Raw genomic sequence first — 19,377 nt, 5'->3', positions numbered from 1 at the left:
GCAGCGTATCGCCGTCCCAGCACTTTCTCCTGTTTATCACTTTCTCCAGTGCCACATTTGAATGCCAGGGCGTCTACCCTGTCCCACTTTAAATTACATTAACCTACAGCGTGCAAATGTGCCAACGTTAGCTTATCTCTGAAAAGATAATACCATGCTCTCTGGAGAACACTCAGCTCTCGAGAGTTTGTAAGAATTGATCTTCCTGTCATAATGAGCAGGAAATCCATCCACTGCTGTCAAAGCAATATTACAATGAAGGCATAGTATGTGTTTCCTGCAGATCTTGGGTGAGCTCAAATAGAATTATCAGTTATGTTTGGAGGAAAAAGCAGCGAGATTTGATGAAGCAGGTGTTTTAAAAGGCCTGGACTGGCAATTCTGCACAGTTTTTGACTGTGTTTGGGTGTAAAAGCTGCTTCTGTTAGCAGGCAGGAATTATTTTCAGCTTATCAGTATTTTGGTGCAAAGAAAACTAAATGCTTGTTTTTTCTAGCAGCTTTCAGACAAAATCTATGGTTTTATCGGAGTTTAAAGTAATCTATTTCATCTGCAGAAGGTTTTAAGATGGTCTCCATGTAGATAACAGTGTCTCTGTTTCTAAATACAGCAGATATCTACAGCCCAAATTCCACAACAACAACACATCTCATAAAAGTAGGAAAGGGGCAACAAAAGGCTGGAAAAGTAAGTGGTATTAATGAAATAAAAAAAAAAAACAAGTTGAGGAGCATTTTGCAACTGCTCAGTTTAATTAGCAACAGGTTAGCAGCATTTTAGAGGGGCATCATTTCTGAGAAGCAAAGATGGGCAGAGCTTCACCAGTCTTGCATCTAAAGCATGGTGGAACAAGTCCTTATAAATGTTCCTCAATGGAAAATTGTGAAGATTTTGAATATTCCTCCATCTACAGTCCTTAATAACATCAAAAGATTCAGAGAAGCTGGAGAAATATCTGTGCCCAAGGGACAAGGCTGAAGGTCCCTCACACAGCACTGCATTAAAAACAGGCATGATCCTGTACTGGAAATCTCTGCATGGGCTCAGGAACACTTCCAGAAATCATGGTCTGTCAGGACAGTTTGTTGTGCCATCTACAAATGCAAGATAAAGCTGAATGATGCTAAGAAGAAGAAAAATGTGAGCATGATACAGACTCTCCACTGTCCTCTCTGGGCCACAGCTCATTCAAAATGGACTGAGACAAATGGAAAACTGTTCTGTGGTCAGATGAAAATTTGGCATTCTTTTTTGAACACACAGACACAATGTCCTACAGACTAATGAGAATAGACACTACCCAGCTTGTTATCAACACACAGTTCATAAGTGAGTGAGTAGCTAGACTCCGCCATCAGACAAGAATGGGACAACATTCCTCTCCCAAAACTCCAACAACTGGTCTCCTACCTTCCAGATGTTTATAGACTGTAATTAAAAGAAGAGGAAATGCCACACAATGGTAAACATGGCCCTGTCCCTACTTTTTTGAGATGCCATCAAATTCAAATTAGCTAACATTTTTAATAAAATGATGAAATGGGGGTTAATAATTTCATCCTCATCTGATAGGGATTCCAAAACAAAAGACAGTGTTAGTAGGCACAGGTCAAAGTCTTAGCCTGTTGGATAGACCAGAACCTCTGAAATATTTTGTGCTGACACCAGAGGCTACCCTTTAAATAGCTCAGTAAGAAGAGTATCCATCCATCCATCCATCTATCCATCCATCCATCCATCCATCCATCTATCCATCCATCCATCCATCCATCCATCCATCCATCCATCCATCCATCCATCCATCCATCCATCCATCCATCCATCCATCTATCCATCCATCCATCCATCCATCCATCCATCCATCCATCTATCCATCCATCCATCCATCCATCCATCCATCCATCCATCCATCCATCCATCTATCCATCCATCTATCCATCCATCCATCTTCTTCTGCTTATCTGGAGTCAGGTTGCGGTGGCAGCAGGCGAGGTAAGTCAACCCAGATGTCCCTCTTTCCCGCAACATTTTCCAGTTCCTCCTGAGGGATGCCAAGGTCTCAGGCCAGATGAGATACAGTATATAATCCCTCCCAGAGTTCTGGGTCTGCCTCGGGGTCTCCTCCCAGCAGGACGTGCCCAGAAGACCTCCACAGGATGGCGCCCAGGAGGCATCCTGATCAGATGCCCAAACCTCCTCCACGTCGAAAGGAACCAGTTGAGGTGGTTTGGGCACCTGATCAGGATGGTGCCCAGTAGGCATCAGATGCCCAAACCACCTCAACTGGTTCCTTTCAACGTGGAGGAGCAGCGTTTCTACTTCAAGATCCTTTAGGATGTCTGAGCTCCTCACCCTATCTCTAAGGTTGAGCTCAGACACTGTCCTAAGGAATCTCATTTCAACTGCTTGTACCCATGATCACATTCTTTGGTTATTACCCAGAGTTCATGAGCATAGGTGAGGGTTGGGACATAGATTGAGCAGTAAATTGAAAGCTTTGCCCAAGATACTTAAACTCCTTCACTGGGGGCAAAGACTCACTCCCCACTTGGAGGGAGCAATCCACCATTTTCCAGCAGAGGGCCATGAGCATTTCTAAACTATTTAAAATATGAAGGATTTTTTGTCAAATTCTTCAAGTTTACTGAAAAGTATTGGACTTTTTTCTGTTCTTGCGCTCAAGAGTATACAATGGAAGTTGGCATTGTAGCAGACTGTTGAGGTGAAGTGGGAGCTGAGCTAAAAGTCAAAGCTTCTCTTTTACAACCCTCACCTATGACTGGGTTCTGCCTTAGAGACAGGGTAAGGAGACTAGACATCCAACGGGAGCTCAGAGTTGAGTGAGGTGGTTTGGACATCTCAGAGGGATGCTCTGCTGGGGTCTTCTGGGTTTGTCCAACCAATGTGGAGGAGACAGCAGACAGATCCAAAACTCACTGGAGGGATTTCTCTTACCCCATCTGGCTAAGGGAACATCTTGGAATCCCCAAGAGGAGCAGGAAAACGCTGCTGTAGAGAGGAATGTCTGGGTTGACTTGTTGAGCATGCTGTAACCATGACCGAGCCACGGATAAGATGAAGATGGATAAATAGGAGAGGGTGCAAAACTGATTTAGAAAGTGGAGGTCATTATCACTATGTTTAAGCAGAATAAACAGTGATGAGGTTGTAGATTATAAAGATTTGGTTGGTTCGTGCTTGAATCTTGAACCTAATTTGCCTGCAGCAGAATTTCATAATTTCTCCTTTCTTTCTGTCACACTTTCTCCTTTTCTTAATTAGATTATTGCCATAAGATTCACTGTGCTCCTTCGGATGACTAATGGCCCTAATAAAATCATCTATAGCTGCCCTAAGTGCTTATTATATATCACATTTCACGCTATAGCGCCATATGTGAGCCATATCTGATTCCATTACCACATACAGATAAACTCTGCATGCATCCCATTTCACAGCGCGGCTGACAGTTTCAGAGGATAATTATTATGTTGTCAGTGGTGTTCTTATAGAGGAGAGTGTGGTGGGGCTGAGTTGTCCCATCTTGGTTGAAATCAGCTTTCTCTACTCGCTAATGTGGACAAGCTCATTTGAGTGGATGCTCATTATGCTGTCAGTGTTTTCTTTAGAGAAGAGATCCACTGGGTTGAGTTGTTCTTTTTCTTTTCAGACAAACCCACACTCTTGAAGTTTGACTGTGGTGTTTACATAAGCCAGGCCTTATTTCTGTGTCATTTATGGGGGCAACAGGTTTCCTCAATGGCCCGGCATTCATGGAGAACAATCTTGCAATAGCTTTCAAGGTTATTGACCATGATGTACACAATGTGTGTATATTCCCTAACTTGTCTGTACTCTTTTCTTACAGTTTAACTCACTTATACATCATATGTGGTTTTCAATAACTTCACAGGTTGAGCTTCAATAATAAAATAAGTCAATCATTACTATAAACTGTCTAATTCATAAAAGCCCTAAACATTGTGTTTGGATAATGACGACAAAAGTTTGTTTTTTTAAGAACAAAAGGTAATCACATCTGTTTTTCTCTCCAATTAAAACTGTTTTCCATGGAGCTGTTTTTCCTTTCATTGATATTGTGTCATTTGTGTTTTTATAGCCGTGCCTGTCAGTGATGTGACATCCTTCCTACGTATTTGAGCTGAAAGATATGTGCTTATTACTTCTCTTTGTTGACAGCGTTTTATTATAACTCCAGAGGGAGGACTTGATAATAAAAGGCTTTCTTCAGTCACGGGCTTAGAAAATATGTCTGCACTTCAAGTATTTTACTTCTTTAAAATGATTAACAAACATAACAAACTTATGCTGGATAAAGAGCAATTTAAATGTCTTTCTTTCAGTGCGTTTTGTCCCATTTCTAGCATTTACCCTATCCACACCCCTCGATTTCAAGTGCCTCTTAGAATAAAGTTGCAATATGTCATAGTAAAATCTTTCCCTACAAATAAGAATAACCCGACAAGACCCTGAAATGCCAACAATAGATGTCCACATCAGTGGTTCTCAACTGGTGGGTCGGGATCCAAAAGTGGGTCACAGAGCAGTTTTCAGTGGGTCTAGGTGTCTTAAAAAAAATGGAGGCAAAAGTCTGGAAGTCCTTATCGGACATGCATAGATACCTTTAATTTTATCCTGTTTTACTGTGAAAGTGGGTAGATTTAAATGTTTGATCAATATGTCAACTAGTTTGCCTCCTCTTTTTGCAAAAAATGGCTATTTTTCCCATGATAATGAAGTAATTTCACAAGTTCTCTGGAAAATTGTAAAAAACTGACACATAATGATGGGGAAAGAGGGTATAAAACATGTCAGTTTTTATACCAGGTGTTTTGGTCCAATCATGCTTCAAACGGCAATATATTAAATTAACTAAACATGCATTGTTGAATATCTTTTGGAACATTTTTCAGTATGCTGGGCTACGATTACACCTTACACAAACAAACACTCCAAGCAACTCAGAGACAAGCTGATTGAAAGGTATAAGTCACAGGATGGCTACAGGAAAAACATCTGAAGCACTGAACATCTCAGGTTTCAGTTAAATCCACCATCAAGAAATGGAAAGAATATGGCACATGTGTAAATCTACCTAGATAAGGCCGGCTTCAAACTGAGTGAGCGCGCAGACTAGTGAGAGAGGCCATCAAAACACCTATGGCTACTCTGAAGGAGTTACAAGCTTCAGCAGCTGAGAGACTCTGTATACAACAACTGTTGCCTGGGCTCTTCACCACTCAAAGCTTCATGGGAGAGTGGCGAAGAGAAAGCCACTGTTGAAAAAAAAACTCATATTAAAACTTGGGATTTGGAGTCTCCATTGCAGAATGGAAGAAAGGTATTTGGTCTGATGAAACTAAAATGTTTCTTTTTGGCCGTAAGCTAAGACGCTGTGTTTGGTAGATGCCAAAAACTGAACACCACAAACACACCATCCCCACTGTGACGCACGTTGGTGGCAACATCATGCTGTGGGGATGCTCCTTGACAGGCTCTTGGCCTTGGAAGGCTTGTAAAGGTAGAGGGTAAAATGAATGCAGCAAAATACTGGAAAATCCTGGAGGAATATCTCATTCAGTCTGCAAGAGAACTACGGCTTGGGAGAAGTATAATTTTCTAGCAAGACAACGACCAAAAGCGTACAGCGAAAGCTACACAGAAATGGTTTAAAGACAACAAGGTGAATGTTCTGGACACCATCATAATCAGACATAAAGATGTTCATTGAGACATATCCACAAAGACTCAGTGCTGTGATTGCAGCCAAGGAGGGTTATTTGTCATTTGTTTTTTTGTTAAAAAAAGCCAAATTATATTGACCATGATTGATTAATAAAATCAATAAAAGAGTAAAACATCCAAGGGGATTTATTATTTTTATAGGCTCTATATATCCATTGCATAGCTATGTTTTACATTCATCTGGGAAACTTCCCATTCAAAGCATTTGGCAGGACCTTTCAAAATATCACAAGGGGATTAGATGAGTGTCCTGTACTGTTGTTAATGATTTTGAGATTAAAAAACAAAAAACAAAAACTAAGTTAAAAGGCTCAAAATCTGAGATAAAAGGCACACTTATTTGTTCAAAAGTTCAAAACATGAAATTAAAAGTTAAAAAATTTTTTTTTTAAATGGAAAATATATGATGTTCTTGTGCTTCAAATACATGGGCCAGATGTGGCCATCGAACCGGCCCGGTGGATCTGGCATATGTAGTTCCTAGAGCACCTTGCATTCTTCATATGGGATGGAAATAAAGGTACGTTGGTTCAGAACGTCGATCAAAGGTTTGTAGGTGTAAAACAGAAAACCCTCCACAATAAGGATGTGAGTCTCCTTCTTCTTAGTGTCAGACTTTGGGAAGCTCTTGGTGTCCAGAGTGTTATTAACGCCATGAGATTTCTCAAACTTCACCAGATCGACTCATCATGGCGCCCATGTCCAGAGCACTGATGACATCGAACTGCTTAAAGCTATCTTCACCGACTTCAATCTGATCGTGGCGCTTGAAGACAGAACACAGGAAAAGGCTTATTAGACTGGAAGTCTAGTAGGTCAAAATACGGGATCAAAAGTGAAGTTAGGAGTTTAAAGGGTAAAGACATGAGATAAAACCTGAAAGTATGACACTGACAGGTCAAAATATTAGTTCAAATTTTAAACCGGGAATTTAATTGGTCAAAATATGTAATTAGAAGTCAAATCTAATAGTTCAAAAGGTCAAATGATAAATTTAAAGGGGATGTATTTTACTCTTTTAAGACAAGTTAGAGGTCCCCAAAACATACCTGTGAAGTTTGTTGCTGAAAAAACACTCCAGTATTGGATTTTTGCATGTCTAAAAACCACTCTGATTCAGCCCTGCTCCGAACAAGCTGTTTCTGTGTCTGCTTTAAATGTTAATGAGCTGTCTGACTCCGCCCCTGACTCCACCCCTCTCAGGAAATGGATGTGGCTCTCCTGGAGAGGAGGGCGGAACTTTCTTCAAAGTGGGGAGGGCCAACCGAACTTGGGGGCGGTGCTAACTCCCCACATGACATCATGAGGGGAAAATCTGAGAACGGCTTGTTTCAGGACACATTTCCAGATGATGGAGAAAGAGAGGAGGGGAGATGGACTTTTCTGATTCTTGGGGGGATTGTGGACAGGCCAGGGGCACATATTTTTGCTAGAAAAGCCTGAAAAAAATATTTTTGCATAATATGTCCCCTATAAAAGTCAAAATTATGTTTTAAAAAGGCAAATATACAAGATAGAAACACAGAATTATGAGTTATAAAGGTCAAAATGTTGGATAAAATTAAAACTGTCTGGGGGCCCAGGTGGCCTAGTGGTTTAAGGCTCCCGTCAGGTACATGGGAGGCCCAGGTTCAAATCCAGCCTGTGGCCCTTTCTCGCATGACTCTCCCAAATCTCTTGTCCCTGTCTCCAACTCTATCCACTGTCCTCCTCTATCAAATAAAGGCAAAAAAAGCCCAAAATAAACCTTTGAAAAAATGAAAACTGTCTAGTAGATCAAAATATGGGATCAAACGTCAAAGTTGGGAGTTAAAAGGTCAAAACATGAGAGTAAATGTGAAATTATGAGTTTAAAAGACCAAAATATGACTTAGAATTTCATGTTGTGTATCTAAAAGGTCAAAATATGAGCTAAAAAGTCAAATTCTGGATTGAAAAAGTCAAAACATGATTAAAAAAAAGTCAAAATCATAAGTTTAATTCATAATTTTGATGCAAATATGCAAAATTGAAAATATGACATTAAAACACAAATCAATTTCTTTTCCCATATTCGTGACTTTTTGTTTAATTACATTTTCTCTTATTATTTATTCATTTTTTTTTTCAAATTTTTATGACTTAACAAGGATGCTTTAATCCGTCAAGGTTAAGTTTACATTTTTCATACTGCAGATCTCATACTGGTGGACTAATGATCTTGTGGGCCTGGTATAACTGCACTATGGGCCATATTTGGCCCTCAGGCCCTGAGTTTGGCACCCCGATCCAGAGGACCACCCTAACCCAAGGCTCGGTCCCATTTCTATCATTTACCCAGACCAGCACCAACAGTGAACTTGAGCCTGCTACAGCGTATAGGACGTGTATGAGGGCAGATCTGTTCTAGTTTTTTAAAACAAAGCTCATTAAGGTCCTTTTCTGTGACTTGTAAATGTCATATAAAGTTACTCTGTAGATTTTTGTACTTTAACAGCCCAAAGCTGCTATTGCCCCACTTTGTGCTTTCTGAAACTTTCTCTTAAAATCAAAGAATCCACCTTTTAAACCCTGAGACACTCCATGGTGATGAGCTGCTGGTGTAAAGCACATCCTGCATTCAGAAAGATTTTATTGTCAACAATCAGACATCCCTGTTCTAGTATGAATTTAACATAATGCTGTCAGCAACATCTGAAGTTCTTAAAGTATCAGGTTTTAAAGGAAAAGCTTTATCCTGGGAGGAAGGATTTTCTTAACTTACAGGAAGACAAACATGTTCTCTTTCACATTAAAAAATAGTTTTACTTTCCTGGAGGAGCAAATCTTCTGTTGGTTTATGTCTCTCCACCTAAGTATTAAACAAACTGCAGACTGTGACAAGTCGACACACGCTCAGTTGTGTTAAGTCATTCTTTAAAATGTTACTGGGAATAACCAAAGAAACAGGAGAAGGTGAGGCACACCGAGGGCACACAAGGAAGGGAATGATAAAATTCACCCACAAGGAGTGCACTGACCTGAGCAGAGTTTCATGCTTTTAGGGAATTTCTGGGGCTTTCATTCTTTGTGATTCTGTAAGGTATTTCATTATGACCTTTGAATTTAACAGATTTTTCCCCTATTTTTACTTCATACATATTCCTTGCATTCCTTTAAAGGTGATTGAAGGATGATTTAGTTTGCAGTGGAAGTAATGATAAATGATAAAACACATCTGATTTGGACTTTCTCCCATTTCTAGCTGTTATTCAGTTTACCTTGTATTTCTCGCTGGCTTTTCATTGAGAAAAATGACACCATGTGTCCCATGCATCAATCAGAAATGAGCAACATGGAGCACAGATGGCCTATAGCTCATACCCGTGTATGGAGGCTAGTCCTCCAAGCAGACGGCCTGGGTCTGACTCTGACCCCTGGCTCCTTTCCCACATGTCAGTCCCAACTCTCTCACCCAGATTTCTGTTATCTGCCCTTTCTAAATAAAGGCAGGAAGACTATTAGTAAATCTTAAACACACATTTGCCTTTGAGTCAGGCACCTTTGTGGAGTTTAAAGATGGTTATGAAACAGACTGACATTCATGGAGATGCGTCTGTATGACATGCAAAAGCAAATATGACTATCTGTGATCGAACTGATGATTTCTAAATTGTTAGGGGGTCCCGCGACACTGAGAGGGGGTCACCAGATGCCTTAAAAAAAAACAAAAAAAAAACAACATACTTTTAAAAATGATTTTAAACTGTATTTTTCTATTTTTGTATGGAAATACATGCATAAAATTGGTTCTTTTTTAAATTTGCAAAATAAGAGCATAGTCATTCAGTAAGATTTATGTTGAAATGAAAGTAATATCTTAAGATTTCCTCAAAGTGGGGGTATTAGACTTTTCCGATTTTTAAAACATAAATATAAAGTCTCAATGTTAGGTGTCCATACTCCACGAATGCAAATTTTCAAACTGCAAGACAAACATATGCAGCAGAAATCTTGGAATTAGCGTGTGAACTGATGAAAACGGTTCGTTGAAAATCTCGCCGAGATTCTACCAAGACGAGATTTCGATGGACCAAACTGATGAGGTCATCACAGTAGGATCTCCTGACTGGTTCATGGTTCGTCCGAGCTGCCGGCAAAGTGGAACAGACCGCCCCCACATGGCCTTTAAAGCCATAAGCCACTTACCACCAGAGTAGTTAAACACCTACCAAACAGATACGTCCTGCTCTATCCTTCGCTCCTGTTTTTCTTCCCCCCTCTCTCCAAGCTATCAGGGTCAGACTCCGGGTCTGACACATACGGGCGTAAATCAAAATTCGCCATATTTTACTCAGTCTGACCGGTTCATTCAAAGTTTTCAACTACTAGCATAACAATATAGCCACATTGGAGGGGGCGGGCACAAAACATTGAGTCCTGCCGCTGGCCAGCCTCCGGAAAATCGGCCAATCAGAGGAAAGCAGGTCCGTGGATGGGGGGTGTTAAAGAGACAGCAGCGAAAACGAAGCGTTTCAGACGGAGGTTAAAATAAGGGTTTTTCAGGACGCCAGTGTGAGAAACATGAGGAGTTTTTTGAGCTGTAAACCATGTAAAGCGACTACGTGGGTATCAGAGAGAAGGTGTAAAGCCTTGAAAAAAGGCAAAATACCCCCACTTTAAAAAGTACGTTTGCACACAGGCCTGCCCACAGATTTGGCTGGGCCCTTGAATAACCCGGAGAGCGTTACTTTTGTCAGGCAAAAAAGCAGGGACAAAGGGCAAAATAAGGATGGTCAAGAGAAAGATGGCAGGGAGAGAGGGCTAGATGAGGATGATGGAGGAGAAGAAAGCAGGGCCAGAGATCAAGATTAAGATGATGGAGGAGAAGAAAGCAGGGCCAGAGATCAAGATTAAGATGATGGAGGAGAAGAAAGCAGGGACAGAGATCAAGATTAAGATGATGGAGGAGAACAAAGCAGGGACAGAGATCAAGATTAAGATGATGGAGGCAAAAAAAAAAAAAAACAGACAGAAAAAAGGAAAATGAGGATGTAAGAGAGGAAAGCAAGGAATAGGAAGGTTTGTCTAGGGGTTATATAGATTTTTATAGCCAAAATATCTGCTGTAAATATTGGCAAAGATTTTTTTATATCTGCTGATAATGAAAATCCACTTCTTAAACTACTATCTAAGAATACTGATATCATACTGACAGTTTTGTACATCCCTAGTTGACACTGTCATTGACGGCAGCAGCTTATGCTTTCATCTTAAGGTATTAGTATCGTCAAAACTGATTCACCAGGAAGGAGTACACCATCCATAGGATGGAAATTGAAATTTATTTATTCAATTATTTCTCTGTTTATCTCTATTTATTTATTTAACTGTGGTATTGTAATGACTTTGTAGCAAGAAAGAAAACAGAAGACAGAAATTCACAAGTGTCCAAATACACCTAACTCATAGAGATAATGTCATAATTATAACAACAATATAGGATAAGTATAGTAGGACAAAGGCTAGTCACTGTGTGCTAAACATGAAGAATATCTAAGCAGCAATTATTTAACAATAAACATAAATGAAACACTTCTAAGGTTTAATGTATTCTAATGGGCACACACAGCAGATTATCTGCGTGGCTTACCGTCTTCATAAACTACATGTAAATCAGAATAACAGGCTTTTTTTCACGCATCCACTCAAACTGACATAATCTGATTTCCTCTCAGCTGTCAGTCATCTGTCCTGCAGGAGGACCCCGCCTCCTACGGAAACGCAGGAGGTCGTGTGACACGTGATTAATTCAGTATGGCGAAGCTGTTGGCTCAATGATTTTTTACTGTACCGACGGGTCCTAAAACCCTGCTGTGTGGATGCTCGAGGAGTCTGGGAGAAAGACAGCCATTTGAGGGCAAATTTGAGGTAACTTTCTATGTCCTTTGCTGTCTTTGTTTGTCCTCTTCTGACTTTAGCCATTACCCTAAAAGTTTGTTTACCTTGTAGCAGGTTTCTGCACGTTTCTCCTCGAAGTCAAACTGAGTTGTTCCTCCGCTACACTTTGACTTGTTCTGCGACTTGGTGTCGTATTTTGCTGTCAACATAGACTGGTTTAACTGTTGCGCAATGTGCTAAATGCATTGTTGTTTCGTGATACCATTTTGAAGTAAGTTTAAAAGACTGTCGACTTTTATTTTGTTGCTCCGCCAGCTTTGCTGCTCGATTCCAGTTGGACTTTCACTCTCATTGTGAGCTGTGTTGTTTGAAACCTGAATGAAACTCGCTGCCAGGTCGATAAAGTGTCCTTTAAAGACAGCGGAAGGTTACTTTCATTTTACCTGAACTTTCCTCTTGTCTGAAACTTATTTACGTGCTGCTGCCTCTCCGTTTTCATTATGTTTTCCTTTGCAGTGTAAGGTTAAAGAGCTGCCAGATGTTAGGGGGAAATTAGTCGCCCAGTTACCGTTGTTTGTTTCCTAATAACACACGCCACATATAAAGAGGAACTGTATAGTAGTGAAAAGTTTTCATATAGTACAGCGACGTAAGCCTTTCTTCAAATTACAGGGACAGCGGTTTTGTTCTTGTGAAAGCTTGTGGAGCCCTGTGAGTGTGGAGAGAAAGCAGCAGTTGTATGGTGGAGGTTTGTGCTGAGGTTGAACCGCCGCTGCCACAGCTTTGGGTGTAAACACAAGAGAGCAGCAGCAGGACGGCGCTGGAGGAAGTCTACGATTTAGACTGGGAAAGGTGAGGGACTGCTCCATTACTTATCAATAGAGGCCTACTGCATTTTACAGCGCTTTTGTGGTGAAGCAGTGTTGACTCCACATTCAAATCCTCACAACTGATAAAAAAGCCACTTTCAAACTAGTTTCCTACCTTCAGGACAAAAAGATTTTCTCCTCTAAACAGGAAAAAAACCCAAGATGCCCTTTATTTGTCTTTATCAGAATGACTTGGTTAACTGACTCCAGCCACTTTGGTGTTTTTGCCCCTTTAGTTTCAGATCATCACGGAAAGAGATAACCCGAGTAAACAAAAATGATGCAGTTTTGAAATGATGATTTCAATCATCATTCAGGGAAAATAGCTACTAAACACACCTCAGCCTTTGTAAAAAAGTATTGGCCCCTTAACCTGATAAGCAAGCATGTGCGATAACTGTCAGTGAGGGTTTCGGCAGACTTTTCTTTGCAGATTTGTTTTATTTCTGCCACGTTGGAGGGCTTTTAGCATAGACTGCCTGTTTAAGGTCATGCCACAGGATTTCCATCAGATTTATGTCCAGACTTTGACAAAGCCACTGCTACAACTTCATTTTGTTTTTAAAGCCATTCAGAGGTGGACTTGCTGGTGTGTTTCGGATCATTGTCCTGCTGCGTAACTCGTGTGCTTGACCTTAAGGTCATACATGGACGAAATTTTGATTTCAGAGGTGGGGGGGACACAACTGGTTTGAGTACGGGGGTATGGTCAATAGGCCTCATTTACATAAAATTATACCTAATTTTTGAGTAAAAATAAGCTATAATAAGCTATAGTAAGATATAAAAATAAGATTATCATCACTCTAACATTTGTCACAATGCTCAATCTCATGACTAACATATCTTTATTCTTTCAACCTCACCTGTGAGCCTCCAGTCTCTCCTCCTCTACCTCCTCCAGCCTCTCCTCCTCCATCTCCTCCAGTCTCTCCTTCTCTACCTTTTCCAGTCTCTCCTCCTCCATCTCCTCCAGTCTCTCCTTCTCTACCTCCTCCAGCCTCTCTTGCTCTACCTCCTCCTGTATCTTCTTCTGCATTTCTATTATCTGTCACCTGACAAAAAAATATTGATGGATGACATATGAACAGTGGGACAATTTGGGATGCAACAATCATTGATTTTGATGGTATAGTCTGAAGAAAAAACTCAGTTTTTCAATTATTATGTCTAATTTATTCACAAAAAATATGGATGTATAAAATCACATTTGAAATCCAAGGTTTTATTTTATTTTTCCCACAAACTTTCATTGTTAGTGTTTTTAAACAGTCGCTGCCTTTCAAAACACAAATAATACATGAAAAAAATCAAAAAGTGTATCTCTTTGGCTTTAAATATACGCTTTTTTAAAATCTCTGTGTTGTTGAGGCTCTACAGTAATAATAATAATAATAATAATAATAATAATAATAATAATAATATTTTATCTGTCAGCTCTTTCAATAAAACTCAAAGACACTTTACAAGAATAAAACAATTACATAATATGAACATATAAATTGCAATACATACATTTATCATAAAGTTAAATAATAGAATATTAAAAAAATATAAGTAATACTATTACTACTACTACTACTACTAACAATAATAATAATAATATTAGGAGGGGAGAGAGTCTGAGTTTCTGATGATGAGGGGAAGGAGTTTGTGGTGTAATGTGTTTCTCTGAGTAACTTACACTTTGACTTCTAAAGAAGTCTCTTATATCCAGTTTTCTTTTTTCGACATCTTACCACCTGGCTGCGCCTAATTACCAAACACACATGCACACGCACACATGCACACACACAGACACACATTCAATGTTAATGTAAATGAAACCTCTGATATCAAAATCCGTCTAGCTGACGTGACCCAGGCAGAACAAATGCCCAACATGTTAACAGCTTACAGCAGCAGATGAACGTGGACTCATGGCCAACTAGCTAAACACCGGTGTGCTCATGTGCTATAGTCCAGGCACTGTTTACAACTAGATGGAGTGACAGCGGGGACGGCCAATCACACGTTAGCAAGAAACGGCAAAGCCAATCGATGAGCTTGTGGGCCAGTGGGCGGTCTAAAGGGAAACAGGCTTCAGCTTGAGCAGCCGTTTTCCGCTTGGTCCTAGTGCTCAACCTGTCTCCATTTAATATAGCGTAACATTGTTTTTGGATGGTAAAAACTGCAGGGGACATGTCCCCCCTGTTCCCCCCCCCCCAAATTACGTCCCTGAGGTCATAAACTGAGGGCTGCTAGCATTGCAAAGCAGATGGATTTGCCTGTTTTCATGTTTCTTACTGGCAAATCCATCTTGCAAAGCTCCCATCTGAACCGTTTGGGCCCGGTTAGAAAGTGACAGGACCAATCAGCGACGAGGGGCAGTACTTTGGGGCGCAGCAGTGTCATGACGTAAGCAGACAGCGACAAGAAGCCAGTGCATCTATGGCGGAAGAGATTAGTTTGAATGCTGCTACAGCGTCAGTTTTATCAAAACTTGACGAAATTTCTTCATTAAAAGAAGAACAGAGAACAGCATTGAGTTGTTTTCTTTTCAAAAACTACAAAAGTCGTGTACTGACATGTCTATAGTGGCCATGATTCGCATTCTGCAGTTCTCTGTGGAGTTTATTCCTCTGTAGCAGCGCACTTTGGTAGCGGTTATGACGTCATGTGTTTTGTTGCTCTGATTGGCCCGTATAGATGTGACGGACAGAACATTCATCCAATCACCCTCTGAGTTTTTTTCAAAGGCTCTTCCCTTTCCCCAATGCTGTCTGTGAGTGGTGCCAGGTTAGGACTATCCTTTGTGGGGTTTTTTTGGTCAGCAATGGCCTTGGAACTCTCCCATGATGCCATTTTGCTCAGTCTCTTTCTTATTGTTGAATCATGAACTCTGACCTTTACTGAGGCCAGTGAGGCCTACAGGTCTGTAGATGTTCTTGTTATTTTGTGACCTCCTGGATGAGTTGTCAGTGCGCTCTTGAAGTAATTTTGGTGACTCCTGGGAAGGCTCGCCACTGTTCCAAGTTTTCTACATTTGTGGATAATGGCTCTCACCGTGGCTCACTGGAATCCCAAAGCCTGAGATATGGCTTTGTAACCCTTTCCAGATTGTTAGATGTCAATTACTTTGTTTCTCATCTGGTCTTTAATTTATTTAGATTGTGGCGTGATGTTTGATGCTTTTTGAGATCTTTTATCCTACTCCCCTTTGTCAGACAGGTTCTATTTAAGGGTTTTCTTGATTCAACAGGTCTGGCAATAATCAGGCCAAGATATGGCTAGTGCAATTGAACTCTGATTGCCCAAAAATGTGGTTTATGAGTTAATTCATGTGGGCATAATTATTTAGTGACACAAAAGCCTTACTCTGAACAAAGAGACGTTACTAGTGATTTAGATCATTAATTTAATGGCGTGGACAGTGTCAAGAGATTTAAGGGACAGTAAAAGAGCAGCAATTCATGTTGAACCTTAAGCAACAGAGCAGTTGTGTTGGGGTTGTTTCAGGAGGATGCTTCTGCCCAGTTCTGTTGTTGTTGATGTGGTGCTGAAATAGGCGTTTATAGTTTGATTTTTAGTCCTGGAGCAGAAGAACCTCAGTCCATTTAGAATTGGGCGAGAGACCTGAGGGGCTCTGGTATGGACCCCTCTGACTGGATAGGTACAGTCTCACTTTGTCAGCACTGATAAGATGCCATTGAGCAAGGCATTGAACCCCCAATGTATCAAGACCATCTTCTAGGATGGCCAGTACATCCCATTATGTATTCAGTCATCATTTTGAAAATATATGCACATCTAATTTTGACGGATTAGAGTCGACAGGCCCTCCTGAGATCTTTGGTGCCCCCTAGAGGTGTCCAAACCCTAGGTTGGGAACCACTGGTATAAGGATTGAGGCTGAATAAAGAAGAAGACTTCAGCTGGTCTGTTGGTCAGGCCTAAACTTCCACTCACTTATGCGTTTGTACAGCAAATATATTGACAGTTGACACAGGTAGATTTTTATAGCCTAAAAAAATCAACTGTAAATATCAGCTGAAATTGTCATATCTGCCGATGCTGAGATCATGCTGATAATATCATTTATCCCTGGCATGAATGGTGGAAGATGTGATTTATTGACAGCATTATCAGGGCCTCTGCTAGGATGAGCTAGGTGGTGGTATGCCCCTTTCAGCAGGTTACTGAGAACCTTCTTTCTGCTGACCTTTTTGACAGGCTAGCCACCTGCTGACAGTCTGTTCTAGCCTTTACTGTCGATACAAATGGCATGAACGCCATAGCTCTGGCGTATGGGAATATCCAATGGCAGACAACAACTGGACCCCTGCTATGCTTAGCATCAGTGCTGTTCCACTTCCAGGTCATAGTTCATCGAGGGTGGATTGAGGAGCGTAGAAATAAATAGACCCTCACAAACATTATCTAGGTTTGTTATTCTGACATAAGAAATGTGATTAAGTACGATTTCAGTCAGACTAGCATGTTTATCCATAGAAAAGTCAATTTCTTATAAATAATAGTTAGATTTTTTCTGGTGGCATGCAAACAATACTGACTGAATTTTCCCTCAGGAGTAGCAAAGTATATTTTCCTCCCCCTTCTTAGTGTTTTTTTTTCCGAAGTTAAAAATGTCTGATACAGTGACACTCCAGATATCAAAGCTCCAGAACAACTCAGTAACAGATGTTCTTTCTCTCATTTTCTTAAAAATGCTAGTACAAGTATTACTCAGTTACAACCCTACAACATCTTGTTTCAACAGTGTTGGCAACAGGAAGTGAGGCGAAACAATAATAATATTTCCTTCATTACTGCCATTTGAGTTTTCCTTGTCTCCAGTGAGAGTCTAACTTCAGGGCTTCAGTGGCAGCACTCTGCCTGTGCTCTGCTGAGACTTCTAACAGCCTTCAATAGCGGAAACTATTCCCTCAGTATTACAAGCTCTGGAGGACTGCTGCTGCACGCTCGTAAACTGCAGGCCCCACAGGAACAAGGTCACAGCAGCCCTCAAAGAAATTGGCTCAGAGTGCTCATCTGTAATAGTGACTTTTCTGAGAGCAGAAGAGTTATGGGAGTAGAAGTAAAGCAACATTTTTCTTTGTTGACTTTATGTCTGATATATTCATCGTTGTAACATGGTGTTTCCTTGTACTCTGACAGTTGGTAACTTGCATTTTATTCTGCAGCTGCCGCTGTTGTCTTTAGTTTTAGTGAGTATGCGAAGATCAGCGATCCAGTGCTGATGCATGAAGAATGTAAATGAGTCACAATGGGTCAGTCAGAGGGGCAGTCGAGATTTAAAAAGTTCTGAAATTTTCATGTTGTTGCATCTGGTCACATTTAGCTGCTTTATGATGTTGTAGACAGTAGTGGACTTAGAAATTTTGGAGCCCAAAGCAAACCCAGGCAGGGGGGCCCTCCACATCCATTGTCATCCCTCTTTGTGAACCATCATATATCTAAGAAAGTCAAAACAAAAACTACAAAACATATGAACCCTTAAAATTCTATACTGTTGGCATGAAAAAAAGAATAATCTCTGTAAAAATGCACTTTATTTCATTTATCTGTCATGGAGGGGTGTTCAATTGGACGATCTTGGATTGTGAAGAGATATTGAAGATCTGTTAATGCTGATTTATCATAGACTTAGTTCTAATACTTCTACATCTATGTTAACTTACTCGCATGATGGTGCAGAAAATGCACAAATTTGTACCATAAAGTATATCAGAATTAGGGCAGGGCAATTAATCGAAATTTAGATTAAATTGCAATAAGCAAAAAGTTTACTCCAGTAAAACCAGTAAAGTTTTAAATACCAGTTTAATATGTTTTTTGAGGCACAGATTTTATGCTCTACACATTATGCAAGCGTTCAAGTGTCAGTCTTTTTCTAGAATATTTTGCTAAAAACCCCACTTGCCTTATTTTGGTATATGTTCACCTTATGAAAAATGAGACAGACATAAAGTCATCATTCCCCTCAATACATGAGTTAATACTGAATTTGCAATTACTCAAAAGAATCACAATTAGATTATTTTTTCAGAATCTGTCAGCCTCGGTTTGATCTTGCAAATATTGTGTTTTTTATAATAAAGAATGATATATTGCATGTTTCTTGCATATTAAATGGCAATCACAATATTAGGGGAGCAAAATCACAATTAGATTATTTTCCCAAATCGTTCAGCTCTAATCAGGATGCAGGAAAAGAAATGCCAGGTGCTTCAATGTTTTGGAGAAAACCTCCAGAGGCTTTTATCTGATGGTTCCAACTGTGGAAAATGCACTTTAAAAAAAAAATATTCCATGTATTTATTATCAGGTTGTTGCAGAAAAACAAAAAAAAACTTGAAAGACTTGACCTGTAAACGCAATATTTTTATGTTAAAAAATAGGGGGAATTATCCCCCCCCCACAGTCATTACCATACAAATTTGTCTTAAAAGTAGAATTTAAAAAAATGTGATAGAGATTGTGATATGCCATTAAAATGTGTTATCTTCTCCATTTGCCCCGTTATGATAGAGGCTACAAGGCAGAGACGCTACAATATTACATTGTAGCATGTATAGATTTTATGATTACAAGATCAATTAATGATAGTAAAACTATAAGCTCAACATTAAAGTTGTCTTGGCCCATGGGACCCCTCAGTCTGGGGAACCCTGGCAGCTGCCTACCTTTGCCTAATATTAAAGTCCGCCTCCGGTTCTAGATCATACAATATCATGTTAGGATGACGTTAATGTATTTCTACAGAGTTTGAAATGAAAGGCTCATCCTGAAACACTGAGAAGGTCTGAATCAAATAATATCTCACAGTTTACTCAATAATAATTTTACTGGAAAAAAATATCCTCCTTATTTCTCTTACAAG

At 40.0% G+C, this 19,377-nt stretch overlaps 1 protein-coding gene across 1 annotated transcript in view; it reads left to right on the top strand.

Moving 5' to 3' along the window:
• The first annotated feature begins 11,549 nt into the window (after positions 1 to 11,549).
• The window catches only part of hdac4 (histone deacetylase 4), a 244,157-nt gene continuing 236,329 nt past the window's right edge, over positions 11,550 to 19,377 (top strand). Inside the window, exon 1 of the mRNA XM_041806611.1 lies at positions 11,550 to 11,655. The gene's annotated coding sequence lies outside the window, so the exon portion shown is untranslated. The remainder of the gene's footprint in view (positions 11,656 to 19,377) is intronic.

This window comes from Cheilinus undulatus, linkage group 15, assembly GCF_018320785.1.
Source record: "Cheilinus undulatus linkage group 15, ASM1832078v1, whole genome shotgun sequence".
NCBI classification, from domain to species: domain Eukaryota; kingdom Metazoa; phylum Chordata; class Actinopteri; order Labriformes; family Labridae; genus Cheilinus; species Cheilinus undulatus.
The sequence above is the reverse complement of the archived record's forward strand: the minus strand, read 5'-3'. Positions and strand labels throughout refer to the sequence as shown.